Genomic DNA, 20,772 nt, shown 5'->3' with positions numbered 1-20,772 from the left:
TGTGAGATGAATAAACAGAACACTAAGCAGTTTCTCAGAAACCTTCTTTCCAGATTTTATCTGAGGATATTTCCTTTTGCACCATAGCCCTCAAGGGGCTTCCAAATATCACTTTGCCAATTTCACAAGAACTGTCGTAGCGAAAGGCTTCTTGAGGGGAAAGCTGTAACTCTGTGAGATGATTTCACAGAACACAAAGAAGTTTCTCAGAAAGCTTCTTTCTCTTTGTTATCGGAGGATATTTCCTTTGGCCCTATAGTCTTCAAAGGGATCCGAAATATCTGTTCTCAGATTCCACAGAAATAAGGCTAGCAAAGAGATCCACGAAATACAGATGTAACTCTGTGAGATGAATTAACAGAACACTAAGCAGTTTCTCAGAAAGCTTCTTTCCAGATTTCATCTGAGGATATTTCCTTTTTCACCATAGCCCTCTATGGGCTTCCAATATCACTTTGCCAACTCCACAAGAACTGCCTTATCGAAAGGCTTCTTGAGGGGAAAGCTGTAACTCTGTGAGATAATTTCACAGAACACAAAGAAGTTTCTCAGAAACCTTCTTTCTCTTTGTTATCAGAGGATATTTCCTTTGGACCTATAGTCTTCAAAGGGATCCGAAATATCTGTTCTCAGATTCCACAGAAATAAGGCTAGCAAAGAGATCCACGAAATACAGATGTAACTCTGTGAGATGAATTAACAGAACACTAAGCAGTTTCTCAGAAAGCTTTTTCCAGATTTCATCGTAGGATAATTCCTTTTTCACCATAGCCCTCTATGGGCTACAAAATATCACTTTTCAATTCCACAAGAACTATCTTAGTGAAAGGCTTCTTCTAGGGAAAGCTGTAACTCTGTGAGATGATTTCACACAATACAAAGAAGTTTCTCAGAAATCTTCTTTCTCTTTTTATCGGAGGATATTTCCTTTGGCCCTGTAGTTTTCAAAGGGATCCGAAATATCTGTTCTCAGATTCCACAGAAATATGGCTAGCAAAGAGATCCAGGAAATACAGATGTAACTCTGGGATGAATTAACAGAACACTAAGCAGTTTCTCAGAAGGCTTCTTTCCAGATTTCATCTGAGGATATTTCCTTTTTCACCATAGCCCTCAAGGGGCTTCCACATATCACTTTGCCAATTCCACAAGAACTGTCTTAGCGAAAGGCTTCTTGACGGGAAAGCTGTAACTCTGTGAGATGATTTCACAGAACACAAAGAAGTTTCTCAGAAAGCTTCTTTCTCTTTGTTATCGGAGGATATTTCCTTTGGCCCTATAGTCTTCAAAGGGATCCAAAATATCTGTTCTCAGATTCCACAGAAATAAGGCTAGCAAAGAGATCTACGAAATACAGATGTAACTCTATGAGATGAATTAACAGAACACTAAGCAGTTTCTCAGAAAGCTTCTTTCCAGATTTCATCTGAGGATATTTCCTTTTTCAACGTAGCCCTCTATGGGCTTCCAAATATCACTCTGCCAATTCCACAAGAACTGCCCTAGCGAAAGGCTTCTTGAGGTGAAAGCTGTAACTCTTTGAGATGATTTCACAGAACACAAAGAAGTTTCTCAGAAAGCTTCTTTCTCTTTGTTATCGGAGGATATTTCCTTTGGACCTATAGTCTTCAAAGGGATCCGAAATATCTGTTCTCAGATTCCACAGAAATAAGGCTAGCAAAGAGATCCACGAAATACAGATGTAACTCTGTGAGATAATTAACAGAACACTAAGCAGTTTCTCAGAAAGCTTCTTTCGAGATTTCATCTGAGGATATTTCCTTTTTCACCATAGCCCTCTATGGGCTTCCAATATCACTTTGTCAATTCCACAAGAACTGCCTTATCGAAAGGCTTCTTGAGGGGAAAGCTGTAACTCTGTGAGATGATTTCACAGAACACAAAGAAGTTTCTCAGAAAGCTTCTTTCTCTTTGTTATCGGAGTATATTTCCTTTGGTCCTACAGTCTCCAAAGGGATCCGAAATATCTGTTCTCAGATTCCACTGAAATAAGGCTAGCAAAGAGATCCACGAAATACAGATGTAACTCTGTGAGATGAATTAACAGAACACTAAGCAGTTTCTCAGAAAGCTTCTTTCAAGATTTCATCTGAGGATATTTCCTTTTTCACCATAGCCCTCTATGGGCTTCCAAATATCACTTTGCCAATTCCACAAGAATTGTCTTAGCGAAATTCTTCTTGACGGGAAAGCTTTAACTCTGTGAGAAGATTTCACAGAACACAAAGAAGTTTCTCACAAAGCTTCTTTCTCTTTGTTATCGGAGGATATTTCCTTTGGCCCTATAGTCTTCCAAGGGATCCGAAATCTGTTCTCAGATTCCACAGAAATAAGGTTAGCAAAGAGATCCACGAAATACAGATGTAACTCTGTGAGATGAATTAACAAAACCCTAAGCAGTTTCTCAGAAAGCTTCTCTCCAGATTTCATCTGAGGATATTTCCTTTTTCACCATAGCCCTCTAAGGGCTTCCAAATATCACTTTGCCAATTCCACAAGAACTGTCTTAGCGAAAGGCTTGTTGAGGGGAAAGCTGCAACTCTGTGAGATGATTTCACAGAACCCATAGAAGTTTCTCAGAAAGCTTCTTTCTCTTTGTTATCGGAGGATATTTCCTTTGTCCCTGTAGTCTTCAAAGGGAACCGAAATATCTGTTCTCAGATTATACAGAAATAAGGCTAGCAAAGAGATCCACGAAACACAGATGTAACTCTGTGAGATGAATTAACAGAACACTAAGCACTTTCTCAGAAAGCTTCTTTCCAGATTTCATCTGAGGATATTACCTTTTTCACCATAGCCCTCTAGGGGCTTCCATATATCACTTAGCAATTCCACAAGAACTGTCTTAGCGAAAGGCTTCTTGAAGGGAAAGCTGTAACTCTGTGAGATGATTTCACAGAACACAAAGAAGTTTCTCAGAAAGCTTCTTTCTCTTTGTTATCGGAGGATATTTCCTTTGGCCCTATAGTCTTCAAAGGGATCCGAAATATCTGTTCTCAGATTCCACAGAAATAAGGCTAGCAAAGAGATCCACGAAATACAGATGTAACTCTGTGAGATGAATTAAAGAACACTAAGCAGTTTCTCAGAAAGCTTCTTTCCAGATTTCATCTGAGGATATTTCCTTTTTCACCATAGCCCTCTATGGGCTTCCAATATCACTTTGTCAATTCCACAAGAACTGCCTTATCGAAAGGCTTCTTGAGGGGAAAGCTGTAACTCTGTGAGATAATTTCACAGAACACAAAGAAGTTTCTAAGAAAGCTTCTTTCTCTTTGTTATCGGAGGATATTTCCTTTGGCCCGATAGTCTTCAAAGGGATCCGAGATATCTGTTCTCAGATTCCACAGAAATAAGGCTAGCAAAGAGATCCACGAAATACAGATGTAACTCTGTGACATGAATTAACAGAACACTAAGCAATTTCTCAGAAAGCTTTTTCCAGATTTCATCTGAGGATATTTCCTTTTTCACCATAGCCCTCTATGGGCTTCCAAATATCACTTTGCCAATTCTACAAGAACTGTCTTAGCGAAAGGCTTCTTCTAGGAAAAGCTGTAACTCTGTGAGATGATTTCACAGAACACAAAGAAGTTTCTCAGAAAGCTTCTTTCTCTTTGTTATCGCAGGATATTTCCTTTGGCCCTATAGTCTTCAAAGGGATCCGAAATATCTGTTCTCAGATTCCACAGAAATAAGGCTAGTAAAGACATCCAAGAAATACAGATGTGACTCTGTGAGATGAATTAACAGAACACTAAGCAGTTTCTCAGAAAGTTTCTTTCCAGATTTCATCTGAGGACATTTCCTTTTTCACCTTAGCCCTCTATGGGCTTCCAAATATCACTTTGCCAATTCCACAAGAACTGTCTTAGCGAAAGGCTTGTTGAGGGGGAAGCTGTAACTCTGTGAGATAATTTCACAGAACACAAAGAAGTTTCTCAGAAAGCTTCTTTCTCTTTGTTATCTGAGGATATTTCCTTTGGCCCTATAGTCTTCAAAGGGATCCGAAATATCTGTTCTCAGATTCCACAGAAATAAGGCTAGCAAAGAGATCCACGAAATAGAGATGTAACTCTGTGAGATGAATTAACAGAACACTAAGCAGTTTCTCAGAAACCTTCTTTCCAGATTTTATCTGAGGATATTTCCTTTTGCACCATAGCCCTCTAGGGGCTTCCAAATATCACTTTGCCAATTCCACAAGAACTGTCTTAGCGAAAGGCGTGTTGAGGGGAAAGCTGCAACTCTGTGAGATGATTTCACAGAACACATAGAAGTTTCTCAGAAAGCTTCTTTCTCTTTGTTATCGGAGGATATTTCCTTTGGCCCTATAGTCTTCAAAGGGATCCGAAATCTGTTCTCAGATTCCACAGAAATAAGGTTAGCAAAGAGATCCACGAAATACAGATGTAACTCTGTGAGATGAATTAACAGAACACTAAGCAGTTTCTCAGAAAGCTTCTTCCCAGATTTCATCTGAGGATATTTCCTTTTTCATCATAGCCCACTATGGGCTACCAAATATCACTTTGCCAATTCCACAAGAACTGTCTTAGTGAAAGGCTTCCTCTAGGGAAAGCTGTAACTCTGTGAGATTATTTCACAGAACACAAAGAAGTTTCTCAGAAAGCTTCTTTCTCTTTGTTATCGGAGGATATTTCCTTTGGCCCTATAGTCTTCAAAGGGATCCGAAATATCTGTTCTCAGACTCCACAGAAATAAGGCTAGCAAAGAGATCCTCGAAATACAGATGTAACTCTGTGAGATGAATTAACAGAACACTAAGCAGTTTCTCAGAAAGCTTTTTCCAGATTTCATCTGAGGATATTTCCTTTTTCACCATAGCCCTCTATGGGCTTCCAAATATCACTTTGCCAATTGAACAAGAACTGTCTTAGCGAAAGGCTTCTTCTAGGAAAAACTGTAACTCTGTGAGATGATTTCACAGAACACAACGAAGTTTCTCAGAAAGCTTCTTTCTCTTTGTTATCGGAGGATATTTCCTTTGGCCCTATAGTCTTCAAAGGGATCCGAAATATCTGTTCTCAGATTCCACAGAAATAAGGCTAGCAAAGACATCCAAGAAATACAGATGTAACTCTGTGAGATGAATTAACAGAACACTAAGCAGTTTCTCAGAAAGCTTCTTTCCAGATTTCATCTGAGGATATTTCCTTTTTCACCATAGCCCTCTATGGGCTTCCAAATATCACTTTGCCAATTCCACAAGAAATGTCTTAGCGAAAGGCTTGTTGAGGAGGAAGCTGTAACTCTGTGAGATGATTTCACAGAACACCAAGAAGTTTCTCACAAAGCTTCTTTCTCTTTGTTATCGGAGGATATTTCCTTTGGCCCTATATTCTTCAAAGGGATACGAAATATCTGTTCTCAGATTCCACAGAAATAAGGCTAGCAAAGAGATCCACGAAATAGAGATGTAACTCTGTGAGATGAATTAACAGAACACTAAGCAGTTTCTCAGAAACCTTCTTTCCAGATTTTATCTGAGGATATTTCCTTTTTCACCATAGCCCTCTAGGGGCATCCAAATATCACTTTGCCAATTCCACAAGAACTGTCTTAGCGAAAGGCTTGTTGAGGGGAAAGCTGTAACTCTGTGAGATGATTTCACAGAACACAAAGAAGTTTCTCAGAAAGCTTCTTTCTCTTTGTTATCGGAAGATATTTCCTATGGCCCTATAGTCTTCAAAGGGATCCGAAATATCTGTTCTCAGATTCCACAGAAATAAGGCTAGCAAAGACATCCAAGAAATACAGATGTAACTCTGTGAGATGAATTAAAAGAACACTAAGCAGTTTCTCAGAAAGCTTCTTTCCAGATTTCATCTGAGGATATTTCCTTTTTCACCATAGCCCTCTATGGGCTTCCAAATATCACTTTGCCAATTCCACAAGAACTGTCTTAGCGAAAGGCTTGTTGAGGGGGAAGCTGTAACTCTGTGAGATGATTTCACAGAACACAAAGAAGTTTCTCAGAAAGCTTCTTTCTCTTTGTTATCGGAGGATATTTCCTTTGGCCCTATAGTCTTCAAAGGGATCCGAAATATCTGTTCTCAGATTCCACAGAAATAAGGCTAGCAAAGAGATCCACGAAATACAGATGTAACTCTGTGAGATGAATTAAAGAACACTAAGCAGTTTCTCAGAAAGCTTCTTTCCAGATTTCATCTGAGGATATTTCCTTTTTCACCATAGCACTCTATGGGCTTCCAATATCACTTTGTCAATTCCACAAGAACTGCCTTATCGAAAGGCTTCTTGAGGGGAAAGCTGTAACTCTGTGAGATAATTTCACAGAACACAAAGAAGTTTCTAAGAAAGCTTCTTTCTCTTTGTTATCGGAGGATATTTCCTTTGGCCCGATAGTCTTCAAAGGGATCCGAGATATCTGTTCTCAGATTCCACAGAAATAAGGCTAGCAAAGAGATCCACGAAATACAGATGTAACTCTGTGACATGAATTAACAGAACACTAAGCAATTTCTCAGAAAGCTTCTTTCCAGATTTCATCTGAGGATATTTCCTTTTTCACCATAGCCCTCTATGGGCTTCCAAATATCACTTTGCCAATTCTACAAGAACTGTCTTAGCGAAAGGCATCTTCTAGGAAAAGCTGTAACTCTGTGAGATGATTTCACAGAACACAAAGAAGTTTCTCAGAAAGCTTCTTTCTCTTTGTTATCGGAGGATATTTCCTTTGGCCCTATAGTCTTCAAAGGGATCCGAAATATCTGTTCTCAGATTCCCCAGAAATAAGGCTAGCAAAGAGATCCCCGAAATACAGATGTAACTCTGTGAGATGAATACACAAAACCCAAAGCAGTTTCTCAGAAAGCTTCTTTCCAGATTTCATCTGAGGATATTTCCTTTTTCACCATAGCACTCTAAGGGCTTCCAAATATCACTTTGCCAATTCCACAAGAACTGTCTTAGCGAAAGGTGTGTTGAGGGGAAAGCTGCAACTCTGTGAGATGATTTCACAGAACACATAGAAGTTTCTCAGAAAGCTTCTTTCTCTTTGTTATCGGAGGATATTTCCTTTGGCCCTATAGTCTTCAAAGGGATCCGAAATCTGTTCTCAGATTCCACAGAAATAAGGTTAGCAAAGAGATCCACGAAATACAGATGTAACTCTGTGAGATGAATTAACAGAACACTAAGTAGTTTCTCAGAAAGCTTCTTCCCAGATTTCATCTGAGGATATTTCCTTTTTCATCATATCCCACTATGGGATACCAAATATCACTTTGCCAATTCCACAAGAACTGTCTTAGTGAAAGGCTTCTTCTAGGGAAAGCTGTAACTCTGTGAGATTATTTCACAGAACACAAAGAAGTTTCTCAGAAAGCTTCTTTCTCTTTGTTATCAGAGGATATTTCCTTTGGCCCTATAGTCTTCAAAGGGATCCGAAATATCTGTTCTCAGACTCCACAGAAATAAGGCTAGCAAAGAGATCCTCGAAATACAGATGTAACTCTGTGAGATGAATTAACAGAACACTAAGCAGTTTCTCAGAAAGCTTTTTCCAGATTTCATCTGAGGATATTTCCTTTTTCACCATAGCCCTCTGTGGGCTTCTAAATATCACTTTGCCAATTCTACAAGAACTGTCTTAGCGAAAGGCTTCTTCTAGGAAAAGCTGTAACTCTGTGAGATGATTTCACAGAACACAAAGAAGTTTCTCAGAAAGCTTCTTTCTCTTTGTTATCGGAGGATATTTCCTTTGGCGCTATATTCTTCAATGGGATACGAAATATCTGTTCTCAGATTCCACAAAAATAAGGCTAGCAAAGAGATCCACGAAATACAGATGTAACTCTGTGAGATGAATTAACAGAACACTAAGCAGTTTCTCAGAAACCTTCTTTCCAGATTTTATCTGAGGATATTTCCTTTTGCACCGTAGCCCTCTAGGGGCTTCCAAATATCACTTTGCCAATTACACAAGAACTGTCTTAGCGAAAGGCTTGTTGAGGGGAAAGCTGTAACTCTGTCAGACGATTTCACAGAACACAAAGAAGTTTCTCAGAAAGCTTCTTTCTCTTTGTTATCGGAGGATATTTCCTTTGGCCCTATAGTCTTCAAAGGGATCCGAAATATCTGTTCTCAGATTCCACAGAAATAAGGCTAGCAAAGAGATCCACGAAATACAGATGTAACTCTGTGAGATAATTAACAGAACACTAAGCAGTTTCTCAGAGAGCTTCTTTCGAGATTTCATCTGAGGATATTTCCTTTTTCACCATAGCCCTCTATGGGCTTCCAATATCACTTTGTCAATTCCACAAGAACTGCCTTATCGAAAGGCTTCTTGAGGGGAAAGCTGTAACTCTGTGAGAAAATTTCACAGAACACAAAGAAGTTTCTCAGAAAGCTTCTTTCTCTTTGTTATCGGAGTATATTTCCTTTGGACCTACAGTCTTCAAAGGGATCTGAAATATCTGTTCTCAGATTCCACTGAACTAAGGCTAGCAAAGAGATCCACGAAATACAGATGTAACTCTGTGAGATGAATTAACAGAACACTAAGCAGTTTCTCAGAAAGCTTCTTTCAAGATTTCATCTGAGGATATTTCCTTTTTCACCATAGCCCTCTATGGGCTTCCAAATATCACTTTGCCAATTCCACAAGAATTGTCTTAGCGAAATTCTTCTTGACGGGAAAGCTTTAACTCTGTGAGAAGATTTCACAGAACACCAAGAAGTTTCTCACAAAGCTTCTTTCTCTTTGTTATCGGAGGATATTTCCTTTGGCCCTATAGTCTTCCAAGGGATCCGAAATCTGTTCTCAGATTCCACAGAAATAAGGTTAGCAAAGAGATCCACGAAATACAGATGTAACTCTGTGAGATGAATTAACAAAACCCTAAGCAGTTTCTCAGAAACCTTCTCTCCAGATTTCATCTGAGGATATTTCCTTTTTCACCATAGCCCTCTAAGGGCTTCCAAATATCACTTTGCCAATTCCACAAGAACTGTCTTAGCGAAAGGCTTGTTGAGGGGAAAGCTGCAACTCTGTGAGATGATTTCACAGAACCCATAGAAGTTTCTCAGAAAGCTTCTTTCTCTTTGTTATCGGAGGATATTTCCTTTGTCCCTGTAGTCTTCAAAGGGATCCGAAATATCTGTTCTCAGATTATACAGAAATAAGGCTACCAAAGAGATCCACGAAACACAGATGTAACTCTGTGAGATGAATTAACAGAACACTAAGCAGTTTCTCAGAAAGCTTCTTTCCAGATTTCATCTGAGGATATTACCTTTTTCACTTTAGCCCTCTAGGGGCTTCCATATATCACTTAGCAATTCCACAAGAACTGTCTTAGCGAAAGGCTTCTTGAAGGGAAAGCTGTAACTCTGTGAGATGATTTCACAGAACACAAAGAAGTTTCTCAGAAAGCTTCTTTCTGTTTGTTATCGGAGGATATTTCCTTTGGCCCTATAGTCTTCAAAGGGATCCGAAATATCTGTTCTCAGATTCCACAGAAATAAGGCTAGCAAAGAGATCCACGAAATACAGATGTAACTCTGTGAGATGAATTAAAGAACACTAAGCAGTTTCTCAGAAAGCTTCTTTCCAGATTTCATCTGAGGATATTTCCTTTTTCACCATAGCCCTCTATGGGCTTCCAATATCACTTTGCCAATTCCACAAGAACTGCCTTATCGAAAGGCTTCTTGAGGGGAAAGCTGTAACTCTGTGAGATAATTTCACAGAACACAAAGAAGTTTCTTAGAAAGCTTCTTTCTCTTTGTTATCGGAGGATATTTCCTTTGGCCCGATAGTCTTCAAAGGGATCCGAGATATCTGTTCTCAGATTCCACAGAAATAAGGCTAGCAAAGAGATCCACGAAATACAGATGTAACTCTGTGACATGAATTAACAGAACACTAAGCAATTTCTCAGAAAGCTTTTTCCAGATTTCATATGAGGATATTTCCTTTTTCACCATAGCCCTCTATGGGCTTCCAAATATCACTTTGCCAATTCTACAAGAACTGTCTTAGCGAAAGGCTTCTTCTAGGAAAAGCTGTAACTCTGTGAGATGATTTCACAGAACACAAAGAAGTTTCTCAGAAAGCTTCTTTCTCTTTGTTATCGGAGGATATTTCCTTTGGCCCTATAGTCTTCAAAGGGATCCGAAATATCTGTTCTCAGATTCCACAGAAATAAGGCTAGCAAAGACATCCAAGAAACACAGATGTAACTCTGTGAGATGAATTAACAGAACACTAAGCAGTTTCTCAGAAAGTTTCTTTCCAGATTTCATCTGAGGACATTTCCTTTTTCACCTTAGCCCTCTATGGGCTTCCAAATATCACTTTGCCAATTCCACAAGAACTGTCTTAGCGAAAGGCTTGTTGAGGGGGAAGCTGTAACTCTGTGAGATGATTTCACAGAACACAAAGAAGTTTCTCAGAAAGCTTCTTTCTCTTTGTTATCGGAGGATATTTCCTTTGGCCCTATAGTCTTCAAAGGGATCCGAAATATCTGTTCTCAGATTCCACAGAAATAAGGCTAGCAAAGAGATCCACGAAATAGAGATGTAACTCTGTGAGATGAATTAACAGAACACTAAGCAGTTTCTCAGAAACCTTCTTTCCAGATTTTATCTGAGGATATTTCCTTTTGCACCATAGCCCTCTAGGGGCTTCCAAATATCACTTTGCCAATTCCACAAGAACTGTCTTAGCGAAAGGCGTGTTGAGGGGAAAGCTGCAACTCTGTGAGATGATTTCACAGAACACATAGAAGTTTCTCAGAAAGCTTCTTTCTCTTTGTTATCGGAGGATATTTCCTTTGGCCCTGTAGTCTTCAAAGGGATCCGAAATCTGTTCTCAGATTCCACAGAAATAAGGTTAGCAAAGAGATCCACGAAATACAGATGTAACTCTGTGAGATGAATTAACAGAACACTAAGCAGTTTCTCAGAAAGCTTCTTCCCAGATTTCATCTGAGGATATTTCCTTTTTCATCATAGCCCACTATGGGCTACCAAATATCACTTTGCCAATTCCACAAGAACTGTCTTAGTGAAAGGCTTCCTCTAGGGAAAGCTGTAACTCTGTGAGATTATTTCACAGAACACAAAGAAGTTTCTCAGAAAGCTTCTTTCTCTTTGTTATCGGAGGATATTTCCTTTGGCCCTATAGTCTTCAAAGGGATCCGAAATATCTGTTCTCAGAGTCCACAGAAATAAGGCTAGCAAAGAGATCCTCGAAATACAGATGTAACTCTGTGAGATGAATTAACAGAACACTAAGCAGTTTCTCAGAAAGCTTTTTCCGGATTTCATCTGAGGATATTTCCTTTTTCACCATAGCCCTCTATGGGCTTCCAAATATCACTTTGCCAATTCTACAAGAACTGTCTTAGCGAAAGGCTTCTTCTAGGAAAAGCTGTAACTCTGTGAGATGATTTCACAGAACACAAAGAAGTTTCTCAGAAAGCTTCTTTCTCTTTGTTATCGGAAGATATTTCCTTTGGCCCTATAGTCTTCAAAGGGATCCGAAATATCTGTTCTCAGATTCCACAGAAATAAGGCTAGCAAAGACATCCAAGAAATACAGATGTAACTCTGTGAGATGAATTAACAGAACACTAAGCAGTTTCTCATAAAGCTTCTTTCCAGATTTCATCTGAGGATATTTCCTTTTTCACCATAGCCCTCTATGGGCTTCCAAATATCACTTTGCCAATTCCACAAGAAATGTCTTAGCGAAAGGCTTGTTGAGGAGGAAGCTGTAACTCTGTGAGATGATTTCACAGAACACAAAGAAGTTTCTCAGAAAGCTTCTTTCTCTTTGTTATCGGAGGATATTTCCTTTGGCCCTATATTCTTCAAAGGGATACGAAATATCTGTTCTCAGATTCCACAGAAATAAGGCTAGCAAAGAGATCCACGAAATAGACATGTAACTCTGTGAGATGAATTAACAGAACACTAAGCAGTTTCTCAGAAAGCTTCTTTCCAGATTTTATCTGAGGATATTTCCTTTTTCACCATAGCCCTCTAGGGGCTTCCAAATATCACTTTGCCAATTCCACAAGAACTGTCTTAGTGAAAGGCTTCTTCTAGGGAAAGCTGTAACTCTGTGAGATGATTTCACAGAACACAAAGAAGTTTCTCAGAAAGCTTCTTTCTCTTTGTTATCGGAGGATATTTCCTTTGGCCCTATAGTCTTCAAAGGGATCCGAAATATCTGTTCTCAGATTCCACAGAAATAAGGCTAGCAAAGAGATCCACGAAATACAGATGTAACTCTGTGAGATGAATTAAAGAACACTAAGCAGTTTCTCAGAAAGCTTCTTTCCAGATTTCATCTGAGGATATTTCCTTTTTCACCATAGCACTCTATGGGCTTCCATATCACTTTGTCAATTCCACAAGAACTGCCTTATCGAAAGGCTTCTTGAGGGGAAAGCTGTAACTCTGTGAGACAATTTCACAGAACACAAAGAAGTTTCTAAGAAAGCTTCTTTCTCTTTGTTATCGGAGGATATTTCCTTTGGCCCGATAGTCTTCAAAGGGATCCGAGATATCTGTTCTCAGATTCCACAGAAATAAGGCTAGCAAAGAGATCCACGAAATACAGATGTAACTCTGTGACATGAATTAACAGAACACTAAGCAATTTCTCAGAAAGCTTTTTCCAGATTTCATCTGAGGATATTTCCTTTTTCACCATAGCCCTCTATGGGCTTCCAAATATCACTTTGCCAATTCTACAAGAACTGTCTTAGCGAAAGGCTTCTTCTAGGAAAAGCTGTAACTCTGTGAGATGATTTCACAGAACACAAAGAAGTTTCTCAGAAAGCTTCTTTCTCTTTGTTATCGGAGGATATTTCCTTTGGCCCTATAGTCTTCAAAGGGATCCGAAATATCTGTTCTCAGATTCCACAGAAATAAGGCTAGCAAAGAGATCCACGAAATACAGATGTAACTCTGTGAGATGAATACACAAAACCCAAAGCAGTTTCTCAGAAAGCTTCTTTCCAGATTTCATCTGAGGATATTTCCTTTTTCACCATAGCACTCTAAGGGCTTCCAAATATCACTTTGCCAATTCCACAAGAACTGTCTTAGCGAAAGGTGTGTTGAGGGGAAAGCTGCAACTCTGTGAGATGATTTCACAGAACCCATAGAAGTTTCTCAGAAAGCTTCTTTCTCTTTGTTATCGGAGGATATTTCCTTTGGCCCTATAGTCTTCAAAGGGATCCGAAATCTGTTCTCAGATTCCACAGAAATAACTTTAGCAAAGAGATCCACGAAATACAGATGTAACTCTGTGAGATGAATTAACAGAACACTAAGCAGTTTCTCAGAAAGCTTCTTCCCAGATTTCATCTGAGGATATTTCCTTTTTCATCATAACCCACTATGGGCTACCAAATATCACTTTGCCAATTCCACAAGAACTGTCTTAGTGAAAGGCTTCTTCTAGGGAAAGCTGTAACTCTGTGAGATTATTTCACAGTACACAAAGAAGTTTCTCAGAAAGCTTCTTTCTCTTTGTTATCAGAGGATATTTCCTTTGGCCCTATAGTCTTCAAAGGGATCCGAAATATCTGTTCTCAGACTCCACAGAAATAAGGCTAGCAAAGAGATCCTCGAAATACAGATGTAACTCTGTGAGATGAATTAACAGAACACTAAGCAGTTTCTCAGAAAGCTTTTTCCAGATTTCATCTGAGGATATTTCCTTTTTCACCATAGCCCTCTAAGGGCTTCTAAATATCACTTTGCCAATTCTACAAGAACTGTCTTAGCGAAAGGCATCTTCTAGAAAAAGCTGTAACTCTGTGAGATGATTTCACAGAACACAAAGAAGTTTCTCAGAAAGCTTCTTTCCAGATTTCATCTGAGGATATTTCCTTTTTCACCATAGCCCTCTATGGGCTTCCAAATATCACTTTGCCAATTCCACAAGAACTGTTTTAGCGAAAGGCTTGTTGAGGAGATATCTGTAACTCTGTGAGATGATTTCACAGAACACAAAGAAGTTTCTCAGAAAGCTTCTTTCTCTTTGTTATCGGAGGATATTTCCTTTGGCCCTATATTCTTCAAAGGGATACGAAATATCTGTTCTCAGATTCCACAGAAATAAGGCTAGCAAAGAGATCCACGAAATACAGATGTAACTCTGTGAGATGAATTAACAGAACACTAAGCAGTTTCTCAGAAACCTTCTCTCCAGATTTTATCTGAGGATATTTCCTTTTTCACCATAGCCCTCTAGGGGCTTCCAAATATCACTTTGCCAATTCCACAAGAACTGTCTTAGCGAAAGGCTTCTTGAGGGGAAAGCTGTAACTCTGTGAGATGATTTCAGAGAACACAAAGAAGTTTCTCAGAAAGCTTCTTTCTCTTTGTTATCGGAGGATATTTCCTTTGGCCCTATAGTCTTCAAAGGGATCCGAAATATCTGTTCTCAGATTCCACAGAAATAAGGCTAGCAAAGAGATCCACGAAATACAGATGTAACTCTGAGAGATGAATTAACAGAACACTAAGCAGTTTCTCAGAAAGCTTCTTTCCAGATTTCATCTGAGGATATTTCCTTTTTCACCATAGCCCTCTATGGGCTTCCAATATCACTTTGCCAACTCCACAAGAACTGCCTTATCGAAAGGCTTCTTGAGGGGAAAGCTGTAACTCTGTGAGATAATTTCACAGAACACAAAGAAGTTTCTCAGAAAGCTTCTTTCTCTTTGTTATCAGAGGATATTTCCTATGGACCTATAGTCTTCAAAGGGATCCGAAATATCTGTTCTCAGATTCCACAGAAATAAGGCTAGCAAAGAGATCCACGAAATACAGATGTAACTCTGTGAGATGAATTAACAGAACACTAAGCAGTTTCTCAGAAAGCTTCTTCCCAGATTTCATCTGAGGATATTTCCTTTTTCATCATAGCCCACTATGGGCTACCAAATATCACTTTGCCAATTCCACAAGAACTGTCTTAGTGAAAGGCTTCCTCTAGGGAAAGCTGTAACTCTGTGAGATTATTTCACAGAACACAAAGAAGTTTCTCAGAAAGCTTCTTTCTCTTTGTTATCGGAGGATATTTCCTTTGGCCCTATAGTCTTCAAAGGGATCCGAAATATCTGTTCTCAGACTCCACAGAAATAAGGCTAGCAAAGAGATCCTCGAAATACAGATGTAACTCTGTGAGATGAATTAACAGAACACTAAGCAGTTTCTCAGAAAGCTTTTTCCAGATTTCATCTGAGGATATTTCCTTTTTCACCATAGCCCTCTATGGGCTTCCAAATATCACTTTGCCAATTCTACAAGAACTGTCTTAGCGAAAGGCTTCTTCTAGGAAAAACTGTAACTCTGTGAGATGATTTCACAGAACACAACGAAGTTTCTCAGAAAGCTTCTTTCTCTTTGTTATCGGAGGATATTTCCTTTGGCCCTATAGTCTTCAAAGGGATCCGAAATATCTGTTCTCAGATTCCACAGAAATAAGGCTAGCAAAGACATCCAAGAAATACAGATGTAACTCTGTGAGATGAATTAACAGAACACTAAGCAGTTTCTCAGAAAGCTTCTTTCCAGATTTCATCTGAGGATATTTCCTTTTTCACCATAGCCCTCTATGGGCTTCCAAATATCACTTTGCCAATTCCACAAGAAATGTCTTAGCGAAAGGCTTGTTGAGGAGGAAGCTGTAACTCTGTGAGATGATTTCACAGAACACCAAGAAGTTTCTCACAAAGCTTCTTTCTCTTTGTTATCGGAGGATATTTCCTTTGGCCCTATATTCTTCAAAGGGATACGAAATATCTGTTCTCAGATTCCACAGAAATAAGGCTAGCAAAGAGATCCACGAAATAGAGATGTAACTCTGTGAGATGAATTAACAGAACACTAAGCAGTTTCTCAGAAACCTTCTTTCCAGATTTTATCTGAGGATATTTCCTTTTTCACCATAGCCCTCTAGGGGCATCCAAATATCACTTTGCCAATTCCACAAGAACTGTCTTAGCGAAAGGCTTGTTGAGGGGAAAGCTGTAACTCTGTGAGATGATTTCACAGAGCACAAAGAAGTTTCTCAGAAAGCTTCTTTCTCTTTGTTATCGGAAGATATTTCCTATGGCCCTATAGTCTTCAAAGGGATCCGAAATATCTGTTCTCAGATTCCACAGAAATAAGGCTAGCAAAGACATCCAAGAAATACAGATGTAACTCTGTGAGATGAATTAAAAGAACACTAAGCAGTTTCTCAGAAAGCTTCTTTCCAGATTTCATCTGAGGATATTTCCTTTTTCACCATAGCCCTCTATGGGCTTCCAAATATCACTTTGCCAATTCCACAAGAACTGTCTTAGCGAAAGGCTTGTTGAGGGGGAAGCTGTAACTCTGTGAGATGATTTCACAGAACACAAAGAAGTTTCTCAGAAAGCTTCTTTCTCTTTGTTATCGGAGGATATTTCCTTTGGCCCTATAGTCTTCAAAGGGATCCGAAATATCTGTTCTCAGATTCCACAGAAATAAGGCTAGCAAAGAGATCCACGAAATACAGATGTAACTCTGTGAGATGAATTAAAGAACACTAAGCAGTTTCTCAGAAAGCTTCTTTCCAGATTTCATCTGAGGATATTTCCTTTTTCACCATAGCACTCTATGGGCTTCCAATATCACTTTGTCAATTCCACAAGAACTGCCTTATCGAAAGGCTTCTTGAGGGGAAAGCTGTAACTCTGTGAGATAATTTCACAGAACACAAAGAAGTTTCTAAGAAAGCTTCTTTCTCTTTGTTATCGGAGGATATTTCCTTTGGCCCGATAGTCTTCAAAGGGATCCGAGATATCTGTTCTCAGATTCCACAGAAATAAGGCTAGCAAAGAGATCCACGAAATACAGATGTAACTCTGTGACATGAATTAACAGAACACTAAGCAATTTCTCAGAAAGCTTCTTTCCAGATTTCATCTGAGGATATTTCCTTTTTCACCATAGCCCTCTATGGGCTTCCAAATATCACTTTGCCAATTCTACAAGAACTGTCTTAGCGAAAGGCATCTTCTAGGAAAAGCTGTAACTCTGTGAGATGATTTCACAGAACACAAAGAAGTTTCTCAGAAAGCTTCTTTCTCTTTGTTATCGGAGGATATTTCCTTTGGCCCTATAGTCTTCAAAGGGATCCGAAATATCTGTTCTCAGATTCCCCAGAAATAAGGCTAGCAAAGAGATCCCCGAAATACAGATGTAACTCTGTGAGATGAATACACAAAACCCAAAGCAGTTTCTCAGAAAGCTTCTTTCCAGATTTCATCTGAGGATATTTCCTTTTTCACCATAGCACTCTAAGGGCTTCCAAATATCACTTTGCCAATTCCACAAGAACTGTCTTAGCGAAAGGTGTGTTGAGGGGAAAGCTGCAACTCTGTGAGATGATTTCACAGAACACATAGAAGTTTCTCAGAAAGCTTCTTTCTCTTTGTTATCGGAGGATATTTCCTTTGGCCCTATAGTCTTCAAAGGGATCCGAAATCTGTTCTCAGATTCCACAGAAATAAGGTTAGCAAAGAGATCCACGAAATACAGATGTAACTCTGTGAGATGAATTAACAGAACACTAAGTAGTTTCTCAGAAAGCTTCTTCCCAGATTTCATCTGAGGATATTTCCTTTTTCATCATATCCCACTATGGGATACCAAATATCACTTTGCCAATTCCACAAGAACTGTCTTAGTGAAAGGCTTCTTCTAGGGAAAGCTGTAACTCTGTGAGATTATTTCACAGAACACAAAGAAGTTTCTCAGAAAGCTTCTTTCTCTTTGTTATCAGAGGATATTTCCTTTGGCCCTATAGTCTTCAAAGGGATCCGAAATATCTGTTCTCAGACTCCACAGAAATAAGGCTAGCAAAGAGATCCTCGAAATACAGATGTAACTCTGTGAGATGAATTAACAGAACACTAAGCAGTTTCTCAGAAAGCTTTTTCCAGATTTCATCTGAGGATATTTCCTTTTTCACCATAGCCCTCTGTGGGCTTCTAAATATCACTTTGCCAATTCTACAAGAACTGTCTTAGCGAAAGGCTTCTTCTAGGAAAAGCTGTAACTCTGTGAGATGATTTCACAGAACACAAAGAAGTTTCTCAGAAAGCTTCTTTCTCTTTGTTATCGGAGGATATTTCCTTTGGCGCTATATTCTTCAATGGGATACGAAATATCTGTTCTCAGATTCCACAAAAATAAGGCTAGCAAAGAGATCCACGAAATACAGATGTAACTCTGTGAGATGAATTAACAGAACACTAAGCAGTTTCTCAGAAACCTTCTTTCCAGATTTTATCTGAGGATATTTCCTTTTGCACCGTAGCCCACTAGGGGCTTCCAAATATCACTTTGCCAATTACACAAGAACTGTCTTAGCGAAAGGCTTGTTGAGGGGAAAGCTGTAACTCTGTCAGACGATTTCACAGAACACAAAGAAGTTTCTCAGAAAGCTTCTTTCTCTTTGTTATCGGAGGATATTTCCTTTGGCCCTATAGTCTTCAAAGGGATCCGAAATATCTGTTCTCAGATTCCACAGAAATAAGGCTAGCAAAGAGATCCACGAAATACAGATGTAACTCTGTGAGATAATTAACAGAACACTAAGCAGTTTCTCAGAGAGCTTCTTTCGAGATTTCATCTGAGGATATTTCCTTTTTCACCATAGCCCTCTATGGGCTTCCAATATCACTTTGTCAATTCCACAAGAACTGCCTTATCGAAAGGCTTCTTGAGGGGAAAGCTGTAACTCTGTGAGAAAATTTCACAGAACACAAAGAAGTTTCTCAGAAAGCTTCTTTCTCTTTGTTATCGGAGTATATTTCCTTTGGACCTACAGTCTTCAAAGGGATCTGAAATATCTGTTCTCAGATTCCACTGAACTAAGGCTAGCAAAGAGATCCACGAAATACAGATGTAACTCTGTGAGATGAATTAACAGAACACTAAGCAGTTTCTCAGAAAGCTTCTTTCAAGATTTCATCTGAGGATATTTCCTTTTTCACCATAGCCCTCTATGGGCTTCCAAATATCACTTTGCCAATTCCACAAGAATTGTCTTAGCGAAATTCTTCTTGACGGGAAAGCTTTAACTCTGTGAGAAGATTTCACAGAACACCAAGAAGTTTCTCACAAAGCTTCTTTCTCTTTGTTATCGGAGGATATTTCCTTTGGCCCTATAGTCTTCCAAGGGATCCGAAATCTGTTCTCAGATTCCACAGAAATAAGGTTAGCAAAGAGATCCACGAAATACAGATGTAACTCTGTGAGATGAATTAACAAAACCCTAAGCAGTTTCTCAGAAACCTTCTCTCCAGATTTCATCTGAGGATATTTCCTTTTTCACCATAGCCCTCTAAGGGCTTCCAAATATCACTTTGCCAATTCCACAAGAACTGTCTTAGCGAAAGGCTTGTTGAGGGGAAAGCTGCAACTCTGTGAGATGATTTCACAGAACCCATAGAAGTTTCTCAGAAAGCTTCTTTCTCTTTGTTATCGGAGGATATTTCCTTTGTCCCTGTAGTCTTCAAAGGGATCCGAAATATCTGTTCTCAGATTATACAGAAATAAGGCTACCAAAGAGATCCACGAAACACAGATGTAACTCTGTGAGATGAATTAACAGAACACTAAGCAGTTTCTCAGAAAGCTTCTTTCCAGATTTCATCTGAGGATATTACCTTTTTCACTTTAGCCCTCTAGGGGCTTCCATATATCACTTAGCAATTCCACAAGAACTGTCTTAGCGAAAGGCTTCTTGAAGGGAAAGCTGTAACTCTGTGAGATGATTTCACAGAACACAAAGAAGTTTCTCAGAAAGCTTCTTTCTCTTTGTTATCGGAGGATATTTCCTTTGGCCCTATATTCTTCAAAGGGATACGAAATATCTGTTCTCAGATTCCACAGAAATAAGGCTAGCAAAGACATCCAAGAAATACAGATGTAACTCTGTGAGATGAATTAACAGAACACTAAGCAGTTTCTCATAAAGCTTCTTTCCAGATTTCATCTGAGGATATTTCCTTTTTCACCATAGCCCTCTATGGGCTTCCAAATATCACTTTGCCAATTCCACAAGAAATGTCTTAGCGAAAGGCTTGTTGAGGAGGAAGCTGTAACTCTGTGAGATGATTTCACAGAACACAAAGAAGTTTCTCAGAAAGCTTCTTTCTCTTTGTTATCGGAGGATATTTCCTTTGGCCCTATATTCTTCAAAGGGATACGAAATATCTGTTCTCAGATTCCACAGAAATAAGGCTAGCAAAGAGATCCACGAAATAGACATGTAACTCTGTGAGATGAATTAACAGAACACTAAGCAGTTTCTCAGAAAGCTTCTTTCCAGATTTTATCTGAGGATATTTCCTTTTTCACCATAGCCCTCTAGGGGCTTCCAAATATCACTTTGCCAATTCCACAAGAACTGTCTTAGTGAAAGGCTTCTTCTAGGGAAAGCTGTAACTCTGTGAGATGATTTCACAGAACACAAAGAAGTTTCTCAGAAAGCTTCTTTCTCTTTGTTATCGGAGGATATTTCCTTTGGCCCTATAGTCTTCAAAGGGATCCGAAATATCTGTTCTCAGATTCCACAGAAATAAGGCTAGCAAAGAGATCCACGAAATACAGATGTAACTCTGTGAGATGAATTAAAGAACACTAAGCAGTTTCTCAGAAAGCTTCTTTCCAGATTTCATCTGAGGATATTTC

The sequence above is a fragment of the Macaca fascicularis genome, chromosome 15 (genome assembly GCF_037993035.2).
Source record: "Macaca fascicularis isolate 582-1 chromosome 15, T2T-MFA8v1.1".
In the NCBI taxonomy this organism is placed as follows: domain Eukaryota; kingdom Metazoa; phylum Chordata; class Mammalia; order Primates; family Cercopithecidae; genus Macaca; species Macaca fascicularis.
The sequence above is the reverse complement of the archived record's forward strand: the minus strand, read 5'-3'. Positions refer to the sequence as shown.